The sequence below is a fragment of the Callorhinus ursinus genome, unplaced genomic scaffold (genome assembly GCF_003265705.2).
Source record: "Callorhinus ursinus isolate GAN/ISIS: 27379988/994484 unplaced genomic scaffold, GSC_fseal_2.0 scaffold21, whole genome shotgun sequence".
NCBI lineage: Eukaryota > Metazoa > Chordata > Mammalia > Carnivora > Otariidae > Callorhinus > Callorhinus ursinus.
In genome coordinates this window covers 9,819,499-9,834,896 of record NW_027397083.1, presented here as the reverse complement: position 1 = coordinate 9,834,896, position 15,398 = coordinate 9,819,499, and the positions used below count along the sequence as shown (strand labels likewise).

The 15,398-nt window shown below is 37.6% G+C and overlaps 1 protein-coding gene across 4 annotated transcripts in view; it reads right to left on the bottom strand.

Annotated features, from left to right (window-relative positions):
• LRRC4C (leucine rich repeat containing 4C) overlaps positions 1-15,398 on the bottom strand; it is a 1,189,131-nt gene that overhangs the window by 489,438 nt on the left and 684,295 nt on the right. For 3 of the 4 annotated variants that reach the window (XM_073904733.1, XM_073904737.1, XM_073904739.1), the window contains exon 4: positions 10,438-10,547. The exons of the other annotated variant lie outside the window; for it this stretch is intronic. The gene's annotated coding sequence lies outside the window, so the exon portion shown is untranslated. The remainder of the gene's footprint in view (positions 1-10,437; positions 10,548-15,398) is intronic. 4 annotated transcript variants of the gene reach the window in all.

The following is a 15,398-nucleotide window of genomic DNA, read 5'->3' as shown; positions in this document are numbered from 1 at the left end:
GGTCAAACTCATAGAAACACAGATTAGAATGGTGGTAGTGGGAAAATGAGAAGATGTTGGTCAAACGGTACAGTTTCAGTTATGCAATATAAATAAGTTCTAGAGATCCAATGCATAACCTGATGATATAGTTAACAATTCTGTAGTGCATACTTGAAATTTTCTAAGAGGGTAGATCTAAAGTGTTCTCAAAATTAGAAAAGAAAGAAGTGGAAAAAAAAAGTAACTGTGAGGTGATGGATATGTTAATTAGCTTGATTGTGGTGATCATTTCACTATGTATATATACATCAAAATATCAAGTTTTAGATCTTAAAATATATATAATTTTTTATTTGTCAATTATACCTCAGTCAAAAAAAAATAAAAAACTAGAGGATGTGAAGAACTGAAAAGAAAACAGAGAACAAAGGGAAATAGAAACTCATTTATACTATTGGTAAGAGTGTAAATTTTCTCAAACTCTCTAAAGAGCAATTTAGCAATGTGAAGAAGTTGAAGATGCCTATTTTTTGTAGCAGTTCTGGGATTAGATATAACATATGGCATCATTTTTAAAAGTACTGATTATACATCAGAAAGGATGAATACCCAACTTTTGCATCAACACGGATGGGACTGGAAGAGATTATGCTAAGTGAAATAAATCAAGCAGAGAAAGTCAATTATCATATGGTTTCACTTATTTGTGGAACATAAGGGATAGCGTGGAGGACAGTAGGAGAAGGAAGGGAAAAATGAAGGGGGGGCGATTTGGTGGGGGAGATGAACCATGAGAGACTTTGGACTACAAGAAACAAACTGAGGGTTCTAGAGGGGAGGAGGGTGGGGGGATGGGTTAGCCAAGTGATGGGTATTAAGGAGGGCACGTACTGAATAGAGCACTGGGTGGTTATATGCAAACAATGAATCATGGAACACTACATCAAAAACTAATGATGTACTGTATGGTGACAACATAACATAATAAAAAAAAGTGCTGATTATAACCCATTAAAAGATTGCCAATTCAATTTAGTGGGTTTTTATCCACTTTAGTTTATTAGAATAGAATTCAAAATGTCAGAGTAAATTTTATTCATCATATACAGATATCTGTGTATATGTACATGTATGTATATGCATGTGAATATAGAAAAGGTAAAGATAAAGTATCTTTCCAAATATAGGTATGTGTGCTTGTGTACAGGTCATGAGTCCCAAGATAAAATGTATTTCCTTCTGTGAATTACAGTCCAAAAAGTTTAAACACAATTTTCCTGGAGAAACACCCCCACACAAGCACAGTGAGACATTTACAGGGATGTTCACTGAAACATTTTTCATAACCATAAGTAATGGTAAACAATTAGATATCCTTCAATTAAAAATGGGTAAATAATTCATAGTACTCTTATATAACAAAACACTACCATTCAATAGTCAAAATAAATGAACTAGCTCCTCATGAATCACTATGCAAAATTTTACAATATAATATTGAGCACAAAAAACAAGTTGAAGCAAGTTGAAAAAGTTCATCTATAAAATTGATGCAAATGAAAAACAAAATAATATTGCATACCTTTATAGATATATGGAGTGAAGGTATAAAAGCATACATGGTTAAGGATACACACATGCTGCAAGACACTAGTTACCTCTAGCCTGATTATCTTTATGTGGTAAGGAGAGCAGATCATGACTGGGGTAATAAGGAATCAGCTGTAAGTACAAAATTATATTTCTTTCCAAAAGAGTAATATGAAACACATCTGATGATATTAAGTATTGGCATACCTGAGTGTTTGCAATGTCTCAAAAGTAATTTCTTAATCAAATGAGGTGAACTGGCTTAAGGAAATGTTCTGTGCCAAGAGGAGTATTACAACTAATTATAATCATAGCATCTGTATTTAAATGAACTAATAATGCAAAAGAAAAACTGGTATCTCCCCAAACACATTCAACATATGCCCACAGTTGTTACTGGTGTATCAAGATGGGATAACTTTAAAATGAACAGGAAAAAAAAAAATAAGGTTTTGGAAAGAACTTCCCAATTGCGAAATTTAGACTTTAGAGATTTAGAAACAGATGGTAATTAACTAAATTTCAGCCTTGTACACGTTCTCTTAGCTAGGGGTCAGTTAAAATGACCAACTTTCTCCTGAGGTGCTTCACATATTTGCGTGATGCTAACTCCAAAAATATTTAAGTAGAGATAAAAATGCTAAGAACGGAAAAACACCTTCAACTCACATTGTCAGCTGTGGATTTGCCAAATACTTAACTTTCCTTTAGGCCAAAATGTTTACCACATGAATGATTCCAATTACAACAGCAGACTATTCAAAAAGTGGTTGCAAGCACCACGAAAATCAGACTTTAGCAGAAATTAGTATGTTTCAAACCACCACCGAATGTTAGGGCCAAAGGCTTTTTTTAAATTAACTCTTTAGTATGTTTACACAAATTCTTTACCTACACAATATGAGGGAACTGAGCAAACTCATAAATTGGTTTTCACATTCTATGACAAGCTCAATAAGAAAATGGAAACACATGCTCTCCATACCAGCATTTAACCATGAATACTGTATTTAAAAAATGTAAAATGTAATTAATTATCTATTGGAAGATCACCCAGACTAATAAGAAGACTAACATTCTGCCAATCAGTTATATAAACTCAAGTGAACAGTTGAGCTCCTTGGAATTCCTTGTGGTGGACAAACTCTGAAGGGAAACCCAGGGAGTCAAATCTTTACATAACCCACTCCCCTTGAGTGTGTGGACAGGATCTGAGACTTACTTCTAGCCAACAGAATATGACAAAGGTAACTGGACAGTCACTCTGTGCTTATATAAGACTGTATCTTAGATGGTAGCAAGAGCTTCTCCTGCTGGCTTAAAGGAATAAGCTTCCACACTGTAAGATGGTTTAGGGGTAAGGGGGTTTATGAGTAGACCTGTAGAAGGACCTTTTGGTGAGGAACTGTAGTGTCAAGTAGGAGCAGAGGGCCCTCAACTGATAGCTAGTCACAAATGGGGACCTCAGTCCTACAATCACAAGGAATTCAGCCCCAAATCATAACAGCCTGGACAAGGATTCTGAGCTCCAGAAAGGTACACAGACCTGCCCACATGTTGGCTGCAATCTTGTGAGACAATGAGCAAAAGAACTGGTTAAGCTGTGCCTAGACTTCTGATCCGAAGACTGTGAGATCCAAAATGTATATTGTGTTAAGCACCTAAGTTTGGGTATTCTATTATGTAGCAATAGACAACTAAAACACTTCCCCAACTGTGAAAAATTTGGGTTGTCAGAAGTTCTCAATTTTGAGTGTGCATCAGAATTACCAAGACCTTTTTTTTTTTTCCTTTTTAAACAAATACACAAGTCTGTACCTCAAAGCAAGTGGTTGATCAGAATTTTGAGAGATGTGGCTGAGATATACTAAATTTTTTAAGATATCCAGGTGATCCTGATGACACTGATCTGACCCTTAAGATCCTTTCTAGTTACAGATATGTTTATATATGACATTTGGCACCCAAAGTTTGCTATGCTTACTTCCTCCCATTTTCTTATACAGTAAGTCACACATGATATTTGCTGTAGCTCTAGAGACCAATTTTTAAAACATGGAAATGGCTTTGCTTGATAAATACATCTATCTTTGGCCATCTTCCAAGCGAATATGTCATCAACCTGTGTGTGGTCATTTACTTTCCTTTTTAGAGAGAGAGAAACATAGATACGCAGGCACACATTTTAAATGACCTACACACAAAAAGTGACTACAGATGAAGTTGTTTGGGGTTGGGGTGGGAACAGGCACATCTTATTACTTTCTTTCCTCTCATTGTTTCTAAAACCAGAACTTTTCCTTCCATCCCCACTGCTGCTGGGCAAAAATCTCATATTTTCTACTAACTATTTTTTGTACCGATACCTGAGCAACGCTTTATTGCACACCATCATTAATCTATAATGAGAGAGGAAAACACAGGTAAGGAGAGGAGAAACTAAACCTTGGAGAACTCTCAGCTATAAATTAAAGTTTGATCTTACTTATATTTTAAAAGTAATGGCCCCACGGAATAGAGACTAGAGAGTTTTTCCTCACGCTATTCACTTCTAATTTATATTTGTCCCAAGTCAAGGTGTGGTGAAGAAAAGTTGTAGAAGCTGAGGGGCTAGAGGAATTGATTTTTGGTTTTTGTCTTCAAAAAAGAGGAATAACAGGAACAGACAAGAGTATCAGATGGTAGCGTAGGAAGGGCATGTGCCTCAGTTTTGATCCTTGGTTTAATGTGCTAACCTCTGTACCTCTGGTTCAAGGCCCTATGGTTGTTGAGTTTCTAAGGGCAAATATAAATCCTGAATGAGTGGTTCATTCTGGGTTGCCCTCTTTTCAAATGGGGTCAAACTACTCTCTTGGCAGATTTCCTTTAAGGTGATTTATTATATTGCTGAAAAAATAAATGAATGAATGAATGAACAGACCCCTTTCTCCTCCTCTTCTAATCATCCCCATGCAGCATTTGTAAAATCCATTAATCATGTACTGGGCTTGAATGAGTTTTCAGGACTTCGGAAGGCAGACTGCTGGAGGTTTAAGCAGAGTTTTCCTTTTATTAATGCAAATGAACCAAAAACATTGAAAAAGGAGAAGCAAATATTTTGCAAGCTCATCTTCAACGTCAAAGAATTCTCAGAGACTTATTTCTTCCTGCTTTTAGATTTCAGGTGAGTGGGTCTGCGTTCAGGAATCCTTAGATAGTACATGTTTCAAACAGAGAGTGTGGTGGTGTTACAATCTGTTTTCTTCTCTTTCCCACACTACCCCTCACCGCCACACCAAGTCCTATTACTGTTCTGTTGAAGCTGCCTTTGGAACCAAGATTGACCTTTACTACACACTTGTGTGCCTCCCAGTAAATAATACACTTTATTGTGTTTCAATTAGTCTTACTCTCAAAAACTCTAACAATAACTTCAGATGTGCCCTCCTCACATTTCAGATTCTGATGGGGCTGTGCCACTTGGCACTTTGATCACCTGTCACGTGTGCTTTTTATTTTATAAATATTTATGTTTATTTTTTTATTAAAGATTTTATTTATTTATTAATGAGAGACCGAGACAGAGAGAGAGAGAGGCAGAGGGAGAAGCAGGCTCCCAAGGAGCAGGGAGCCGGATCCGGGACTCGATCCCAGGACCCTGGGATCATGACCTGAGCTGAAGACAGACGCTTAACCATCTGAGCCACCCAGGTGCCCATAAATATTTATGTTTAATCTGAATCTCTACCAATTAAACCTACTTTTCTAACTATGATACACAATCTAATATCTCTCCCCAGGATACTGTCTCTTACTATTGAGCTAATTATAGGAACAGTGGATATGCTTAAAGTAGGGGACACAATCTCTTCTTTTATAATAAACCCAACCAACCATACAATATTCTCATTGCCACTAGAACTTTTAATTCCCTTGATGATAGCTTTAATTGTTGCTAAGAACAATATTTTTTCCAGGGCTCTTCATTTTTATCACCAACAATAAGATGTGTTTATTTTCTTTTCCAAGAACAACTTTTTCCCCAGTGGGGGGAGAAAAAAAAGTTACTTCAAAACCACATAAAATGCACTGAGCATTCATTCTAAGGAGTGGAGAACACTATACTAAGTTGAGAAGTGAAATCTGGAGTATACAACCACCTATACTACATACGGGCTTTCCGCTTACACTTCAGGGTCCCCTCATCTATAATGAAAATAAGTGCCTTCTAAAAAAAAGACAAAATTTCTCCCTTTTGGGATTGCATGTAAGTGATCTAATTGACACATAGTAATCTTTAAGAGTGTAATGCAGATTTTTCTCCCTTAACATGTGCTCATGCAAATGGTGAACATTGGTAGGAGGAATGTGTTTCTAAAGAGGACCACATTTGTATCTAACCAATTCAAGCGTCATATTTGATGTGGCTACATTGAAGGTATTCTTGCATAAAATAGGGACTTTCTAGAAACTTTGATCATTTTTTTTGCCCATTTCCTAAAACATAATATAAATTCTGCTTTTCAGAAACAAAACATGTATATGTTGTAAAACCATCAGCATCAAATCACAGGATGTGGGGAAAGCAGAGAATATGCCAACATCTCATTAGTCACTTACTCCCATGAACCTCAGTCTACCCATGTACAAATCTGGAAATTGAATTAGACCAGTGATGAGAAAACATTTTTGTCAGCACTGATTCAGGGCAGAAATGTGCAGGGGCTTGTATTTGGAAGAAACTATATCTACACCTACACTGACATCTATACCCACCTGTACTGATTTCTACAGCTTCTACATTTATATTGGTATCTTTAGGAAACAAAACATCTGTAACTGTGATGGATAATAATTTTATTATCTCTAAATTCTTGAAGGTTTTTTTAGTAAAAAAAATAGAAAATGTATTAATAGTCTTTGAAATAACATCTAGGAATAATAATAATTAGAGAAGATCCACTGATATACAGGGCTTAAAGTAGGGGACACAATTTAGTATTAGAGTTTAGCCACATAAATAGGATTTTTAAAATTCTGATTAAGAGACCGGTAAGCAGGGGTGCCTGGGTGGCTCAGTCGTTAAGCGTCTGCCTTCAGCTCAGGTCATGATCTCAGGGTCCTGGGATCGAGCCCCATATTGGGCTCCCTGCTCGGCAGGAAGCCTGCTTCATTCTCTCCCACTCCCCCTGCTTGTGTTTCCTCTCTCGCTGTGTCTCCCTCTGTCAAATAAGCAAATGAAATTAAAAAAAAAAAATTAAGAAAATCAATCTTTAAAAAAAAGAGATTGGTGAGCGCCTGGGTGGCTCAGTTGGCTAAGCGACTGCCTTCAGCTCAGGTCATGATCCTGGAGTCCCGGGATCGAATCCCACATCGGGCTTCCTGCTCGGCGGGGAGTCTGCTTCTCCCTCTGACCCTCTTCCCTCTCATGCTCTCATTCTCTCTCTCAAATAAATAAATAAAATCTTTAAAAAATAAAAATAAAAAAAGAGATTGGCGAGCAGATGGAGAAATGTTCTTCTATCCTTTCAGTTCCTCCTACTCTTGACCTCATACATTTTGTTGCAGCAATATTAGCCCTCACTCCTTTTCTGTAACATACAAATTAATTCCTGCCTCAGGATCTTTGCACTCTCCTCTGTCTGGAACTCTTCGACCCAATACCTCTGAATGGTTCATTTGTTCACTCTTCTCTTTTTCATTGTATAATCACTGTCTCTAAGAGAAATCCCTGCCTCCTTTATACTTGTCTCTCACCCATCCTTGTTTATAACAGTACCCTATTTTATTTTCTCATAGTATTCATCACTATCTAAAATAAAGTACATTAATTATCTGTTTCTGTTTGAGAATGTAAAATTTTCAAGGACAGAGATTTTGTCTGTCTTATTCACATCTCCAGCATAGAGCAGGTGCTCATTAAATATTGGCTGAATGAAGAAAAATGTTTTTTCTTTTCTTGCCTTTCAGATGATGTCTTGGACCAAGTTTCTAGACAAGGTAAGTCATTAGTTGCTCATCACTGAAGTATGTGTTTCTAAAAGGATAAGTGAGAATATTAATAACAACGAGCATTATACTTGGCATATTTGCTATCTCACTGATTTCCCCATTGAAAGTGGTATTATAACCATCCCTACTTCGAGGATGAGTTCTTGCTATGTCATTCTGATTTTAGATCAGCTCCAGGGTTTTGACAGGAAAACTATTTTTAACATCACAAATTGGAAATGTCCACATTGCACTATTTTTCCAGGTATATAGACCTCCCTTGATATCCCTTGACAATGGATTTCTAATCTCATTCTTAGGGTTCTTATAGTTGTGAAAATAAGCTAACAGCAAACAATGCAAGAGAAAATTAAGCCGGCTTTTTGTCAGAGGAATAAATCTCAGAAAAATCATGTTTTCATGAAAAAATAGCCAGTTTATAGTATAGTGGCCAGGATTAGCAACACTTAAAACAGTACTCGGAGGCTCTGACTTTCTCACCTCACACAGTTTCCTGACCATTTAGACATTTCACTTCATATTCGAGCCTCAGAAATAGTACTAGTTCAGGGGAGTATAAATAGAAAGCTATTCATTCTTAGAAAATCAGAGTCAGAACATTACCCAAGCCTATTGTTTGAAAAAATTATTAAAGAACAATTGACATACTATGTTGTATTCATTTCAGGTATATGATATGTGAGTCAATATTTATATACGTTACAAAATGGTCACCACAATAAGTCTAGTTGCCATCTGTCACCACAAAAGTTGTTACAATATTAGTGACTATGTTCCCTCAGCTGTACATTACATCCTCATGACTTATTTTAAACTTATTTATTTTTTTTTGCTTTGTTATAAATATATTATGTACATCCAAAACATGATATTAAAATGTTACTCTGTGTTCCAGAAAAGATATTAAGGCTTTCTATTATTTACATTAAATACGCAAGCACCTTTAAAAAAAAAAAAAAAGCAAACCAAACCAAAAGAGCCCCATTCTTCCTTTTCTGACATCCCCCTAGTGAGAGGGGACACTGTGTTCCCTTCCAAACGACCAAGACCCTGTTCAGGGGCTGCACTTTGTGAAGACATCCTCTGATTGGAAATATCAGCTCTGGCTGGAATCATAGGGGCAGAGGGGCGAGGGGCAGGGGAGAAGAGGGTCCAGACTTGTGCAGGGAATTCTCGTGGCCTCTGGCCAGCTGACCTCAGACCCTTGCTGCCCTTTGCCATCCTTGGGTGGACAGGCTAGGCTGAAGGTGGTGCCTGGAGCTGTCCATGCACCCAGGCCTGAAGGGTGGGTTCACAGGGCCATGGCAGGGCAATGCTCCAGGGACATTTTTTTTTTTTTTGCAAGAAGATTTTATTAATATGAGTTTTTAAAAACAAGCATCCTGGGGCACCTGGGAGGCTCAGTTGGTTAAGCATCTGCTTCAGGCTAAGGTCATGATCCCAGGGTCCTAGGATCGACCCTATGTTGGGCTCCCTGCTCAGGGGGAGTCTGCTTCTCCCTCTCCTCCCTGCCTGTGCACTCTCTCTCTCTCAAATAAATAAAATCTTAAAAACAAATTAAAAAAAATAAAAACAAGCCTCCATACCAGTGTGGGGATGAGGATGGAACAAGAGGGGCGGGGGAAGGGAGGGGAGAGGCGGCCAGGGCAGGAAAGGGGGAAAGAGTTATGCTCTGTTGGTAATAAAGTTCAACCCATCATGGATTTCACAGTCCCCCAGAGACACATTGTCCTTAAAAATTTTGTCCCACTTCTTCAGGATGATCTTGTTCTAACGGGTGCCAGTTTGGGTTGTGATCAGCTTCTTAAGGCCCCTGATGGGGTCATTAGTGTTGCATTTAACATGGACCTTCTTACCTAGATGGTTGTTGCAAATAACCTCCCTCACCCTGTCTGGAGCTCAAAACACCCGGCCCCGGTGTCTGCCACAAACCTCCTCACTCAAGGGCCAAGCCCAGGTCAGAGTGGACTCCAAAAGCTGGAAGTGGACCTTTAATCCAATTCACCTATTTTGTCCATCCCCATGCCCCCATCTGGCAACCATCAGTTTGTGCTCTATATCTATGAGCCTGTTTGTTTTATTTGGTATGTTTGTTTTGTTTTTACATTCCCTATATAAATGAACTACAGTATTTGTCTTTCTCTGACTTATTTCACTCAGCATGATAGATTCTAGGTCCATCCATGTTGTCACACATGGCAAAATTTCATCCTTTTTTTATGATTAATCTTCCATTATACCACATCTTCTTTATCTATTCAACTATCCGTGAACACTGAGATTGCTTCCATTTCTTGGCTCTTGTAAATAATGCTGTGATGAACATAGGGGTACATATATCTTTTCAAATTCATGTTTTTATTTTCTTCGGATAAATACTTAGTGGAATTGCTGGATCATATTGGTAGTTCTATTTTTTTAAAGATGTATTTATTTATTTGAGAGAGAGAGTGAGTACAAGTGACTAGGGGAAGGGCAGAGGGAGAGGGAGGAGAGAATCCTCAGGGCAGACTCTGCACTGAGTGTGGAGCCAGATGCTGGGCTTGATCCCAGGACCCTGAGATCATCACCTGAGCCGAAATCAAGATTTGGCCACATAACCAACTGAGCCACCCAGACACCCCTGGTAGTTCTATTTTTAATTTTTTGAGAAACCTCCATAGTGTTTTCCATAATGGCTGCACCAATTTACATTCCCTCCAACAGTGCACCAAAGGGAACAAAAGGGTTCCCTTTCCCCCACATCCTGGCCAATATTTGTCATTTCTTGTCTTTTTCATATTAGCCTTTCTAACAGATGTAAAGTGATACCTCATTGTGGTTTTGATTTGCATTTCCCTGATAATTTGTGATGCTAAGCCTCTTTTTATGTACCTGTTGGCCCTCTGTACATCGTTTTTTGGAAAATGTCTATTCAGATCCTCTTCCCATTTTTTAAATCAAATTGTTTCTTTTTTGATATTCAGTTGTATTCAAGTATACTCCTAAAAGAAAAAAATAACATAAGTAGCAAGAAATGCAGACCCTGATTATGTATATTATTTAATGGAGTTGTGCATTTGTTGTCCTGCTGAAGGCCTGTTTTGTAAAGTCATCCAAGTGATTTATAGTGGTGGAACATATACCCTTCTGACATAATCAATTTAACTTCAGGCAAAATTTTGGGATCAAATTCAAAATATATAGGTGTGGGTAACAATTCTCATGAGTAGTCACCTAATGCATTTTGCCTTTGTTTACCAAGAATATTTATATGCTGATTAAGTCAGATGTACTGACTGGCCATCAAATGTACCACTGATGAGATTTTAATAGTAATAACTAAAATTGATGTCTTATTCTGCAGGTTAAATGACCACCATACATATATGATTTCAACAGTTCATCAACTACGTGGGAGAAGGTAGTCTTCCTTTTTTTCTTCCCCCCAAATCTGTTTTTAGTGAATTTCAGAGTTGTGAAATAACTTACCCAACATCAGAGTTAAAAAGTGGTGGAATGGGTCTTCCACCTAGATTCTGTTCCCATATGCTTTACAGCAGTTTCTAAATTTACTTCCAAGATAAGCATCCTCTTTCAAAGGAAAGTTTAAGAACAAGTTCAACATATAACGGAGATAAATAGGCACCCACTACTATCAGTTTTGAAAGATGCCAGACACTGTGCCCATCCCTTCAACTCCTTCCTCCACTGAGGTGATTGAAGGGGCTCTGAAGGAAACACTTTAGTACACTGCACAGTTTGAAATCCACTGACGCATATTATAGATAGAAGCTGAAATGTTGCAAGGAAAGGAATTAATGATAATGACTAAGTCGTCAATGTTGGTTATGGACTCATTGCATTAACTGTATGTTCATTAACGATAGCTTTCTTAAGTGTAAGCTGATGGGTTCTTCTCTCTCTGCTTCACCAGTTACTTCAATCCTCAGTCATCATCCAGGCCTCTGTAAGGCCTTGCCCATGCACATCCCCAGTGTCACATAAACTAGAATGCAATACTTCTAATGCTCTTAATTCCAGCAACAGCTCTGAGCCCATTGGTGAGTCTTCCACCAGAAGGAAGGAAACGTAAGTGTAAGTACTGCCTTTTAGAATATCTGTGAAATTAGCTCTACCTGGTTTGCCTTTATTATTAATTCCTAGATGACCTGAGGTTAGACTAATGTTATAAGAGCTACTGAGTTTTGATATTGTGGAATAAGCACCAAAGTTGGAGTTTGACAGTTCATTTCCAAACAATGTAACCCACCTCCTTTGTAACCTGTGAGTCTTTGTGCAAGTCATTCTTTTCAGTTTCAGTCACTTCATATTAAAAAAATTATAACAGTGAAGCCTAATTATGTTTTTCTAAAGAATGGTATTCAAAATATCCAGCAACTAGAATGTCAAGTACATTGTCCAATCAGAATGGATGCTGAGAGCAAACAGTGAAGGGTCCCAGTCCTATAGCAGTCCTGGCAGAATCAGGTGAGATCAGATGGCATAGTAAACATGGAAATGCTTTGTTAACTACAAAGTTTACCTAAAGTTAGGTATAATTATAATACTGGTTTATAAGTTCTATACATTCTTGTTGACTTATATTTTAATATTTGCAAATCGTGATGTTCTCCATGAATTTCCTTACTACAAGTATTTAAGAAGACAAAGATGATGGTGATTATGATGGTTATTTAATTTTTACCAGAATTCTAAATGATGGGTATCATTATTATCTCTGTTTTGCAGATAAGGAAACTGAGCCTCCATGAGTTTAATCCGTGTGCCTAACCTTAAACAGCTAATCACCTGCAGAACCAGAATTCAAACTCAAGTGTGTCAAAACCAGAGCCTGTGCCATCACCTAGGTAATTGAGGTATGATTTTTATCAAGAATTCACAGTAAATTTCCAAAAGTCATAACATACATAAAACAAGACTTCCACCTCCCGTTACTTCTAAACTGGAGTCACTGGTAAGGTGGGTTTATTTTATATTTAACGGAGCTTCAAGATCCCTCACTTGCATAGCAGCCTATGGGCGCTGAGAGTTACTTAAGAGTCCCAGAGGATTCTGGGTGGGGAGGGAAAGCCAGGTTGCATACAGAAGCATTATCTACATAAGCATTTCTGGAAAATGGCCTACAAAGAATTCAGAAGAAAAGACTCTAAATCTCTAAAATTTCAGAATTTTCTTGTGATTATTTCTCTCATTTGAAATAGCGACTTATTTTGTCCCCAATTGTGTTTTTATACTTTGCTTGTTTGTTTTCTCCTTAAAGAAAGTCTTTAAAAATGTATGACCTTTGGGTCCCAGAAAAAAAAGTTCTGCCCTAGTCACAGTGTTAAGTTGGGATGAATATACAGAGTGTCTGGGAAACCAGCTAAGCCCGGTTTTCTCATTCTTACCTCTTCCTACTCACACTGCGGAGCCAACATAGCATCAATTTCTGATTTACTAAGTCCACATTAGTTTCCCTTTCTGCCATCTCCCTAGCATCAACGTCTTCCCCTATTGTAACATTTTTAGAATTTATCTTATGTTACTCCCAGATGAGGATACATGTACCTCAAAGACAGCTGTGTCTGACTTGGTCACCATTTTATCTTTAATGCCAAGTTCAGCACCTGACACAAGGGAGGTGTGTAAAAACTCAATGAATAATTACCAAATAAGCAAATGCTTTTCTCCTTCTTTAGCTATATGCATGTAGTTTTTGAATGTCCCATATACCTTGCCGAAAAACAGAATTTTTTTCACCTAAAAATTTCCAATTTAAAAAAAAATTATTTATTTGAGAGAGAGAAAGAAAGCATGTGGGCCAGGGAAGGGGCAGAGGGAGAGAGAGAAGCAGACTCCCCACTGAGCAGGGAGCCCAACTCAGGGGCTCCATCCCAGGACCCCAAGACCATGACCTGAGCTGAAGGCAGACACTTAACTGACTAAGCCACCCAGGTGACCCGACCTAAAAATTTCTGTAACAAAATACCCTTACTAAGGACTCCATTTAAACCTCTGAACTTGAAGGCAAGTGCAGAGAGGAAAGTCACTGTTCAAGTGAAGTCAAAGCAATAGAAAAAGACAATTTTAAAATACAGTAACATGGATTTAGATGTCACTAAAAACAACTGCCCCCATCTCACCAACCAAGACAAATCCCATGACTCACTAAACACATCTACAAAAAAATGAATAAGTCTATAAATGTGCCTGTGAAACAGAATGCATTTCCTGAAGAACAAAATGTTAACTTATAGAGCCCTTTTGTTTTATGACAACTCCCTTGTGTCAGGAATTCAAAGTAGGTCAAATGACCACAAAAACTTGTGTCGGGCATTCAAGGAGATCAAATGGCTAACTGGAAGATGAAGATTGAACAATCTTAACTTTGTGGCTGCTCTTAAGGGAGTAGCATAAATCTTTTACAGCAGGTTGCAAGACAGTTTGATATGTTTCAGTAGTTGCTTCATGCCTCTCTGGGTTCTTCTGAATCAATACTTGTCCAATTTTTGTCTTCAGTTTCATAGAATCATAGAAACATAGAAAGCAGAGTAGGATGGAACCCTGGGGATTAGCTAATTTAACCTTCCACACTAGAAATTCCTTCCAAAGAGCCCCCAAAACTAGCAAGGGAACCTCCTGAGGGAGACTTTCAAATTTGGGGCAGCTCCAACTATTGGAAAGAGTGTTTATTTTGTTTTATTCTATTTTGTTTCTTTCAAATTTCATCAATACCTGCCTTCCTAGAATTTACTTCTACTAGGGATTGTTTTACCTTCTGAAGTAACACAAGATAAATATTCCTCTTTGCCACTTGACGATGTATCAGCATTACAAGACGGTGATCAGGCCTCTTCTCAAACTTTCTTCTGGCTACATTCATTCAATTTGATGCCAGTTTCACATAGTTTCCAGACTCTGATTATCTTGACCAATTTTGGCTGAATACCCCTTAGACAAAATTGTTGGGTATGATTACTCATACACAGGATGGTCTAGGAGCTAATAGTCCAGATAATTAACAAATTTTAGAAGAATTATGTTACCAAAATAATATCAAGCCTACGACTTAATCCTAAAAACATTTTCTATTTTCTCAATCTCTTACCAAAAGGTATAGCTCCTTAAGAAGGGCTTATATTCTACTTCCTCCCCTAAAACATAGATATGGATATTAATGGATAATGAAGACCTTCTGGAGACAGAATCAGAACAAAGAACTTTCATTATTTCTGAAATAATGTTGAGTTACTCTCAACATTATTGAGAGTTACTGTCAATACCCTTGAGTTACTCTCTCCTTTTCTGAAAAGAGTTTTAATGTTCTTCCTTCTTTACTTTTCACATATTAGATTTGTTAACATCCAATAACTGACATTTTTAGTATATTGGTCTTCAGATCCCATAAAATTTACCTGAACCTATAGGAAAGGACTGCCCATCACTCCAATTTCCTTGATGATGTGTGGATACAGTAAATGGATAAAATTTTGAGGTTTAGAGAGGAAGGGCATGCATAAATATCTGGGAAGCAAATGTGTAGATCATAATATGATCTGTTTATGGCTGACCCAAGAATCTATTTTCTCATATCCCTTAATAACAAAACCAACAAACTTTAGCAGTGTTTTGCTGTTCAGTTAAAGAAAAACAAACAAGCTCTGGCCAATGAGATATAAGTGGGGTTGTCGTGTGGGATTTCAAAGACATTTCTTTAAAGGGAGCCATGAAATACTTCTTTATGCTTTGACCAATTAGTTTTCTGAAGCAAGCTCTGATATCTAGAGTTTCACTTCTTATTTTACATCATGAGTAAGTCACACAACCCAGGAATAGTGGAACAAAGAGTTGGA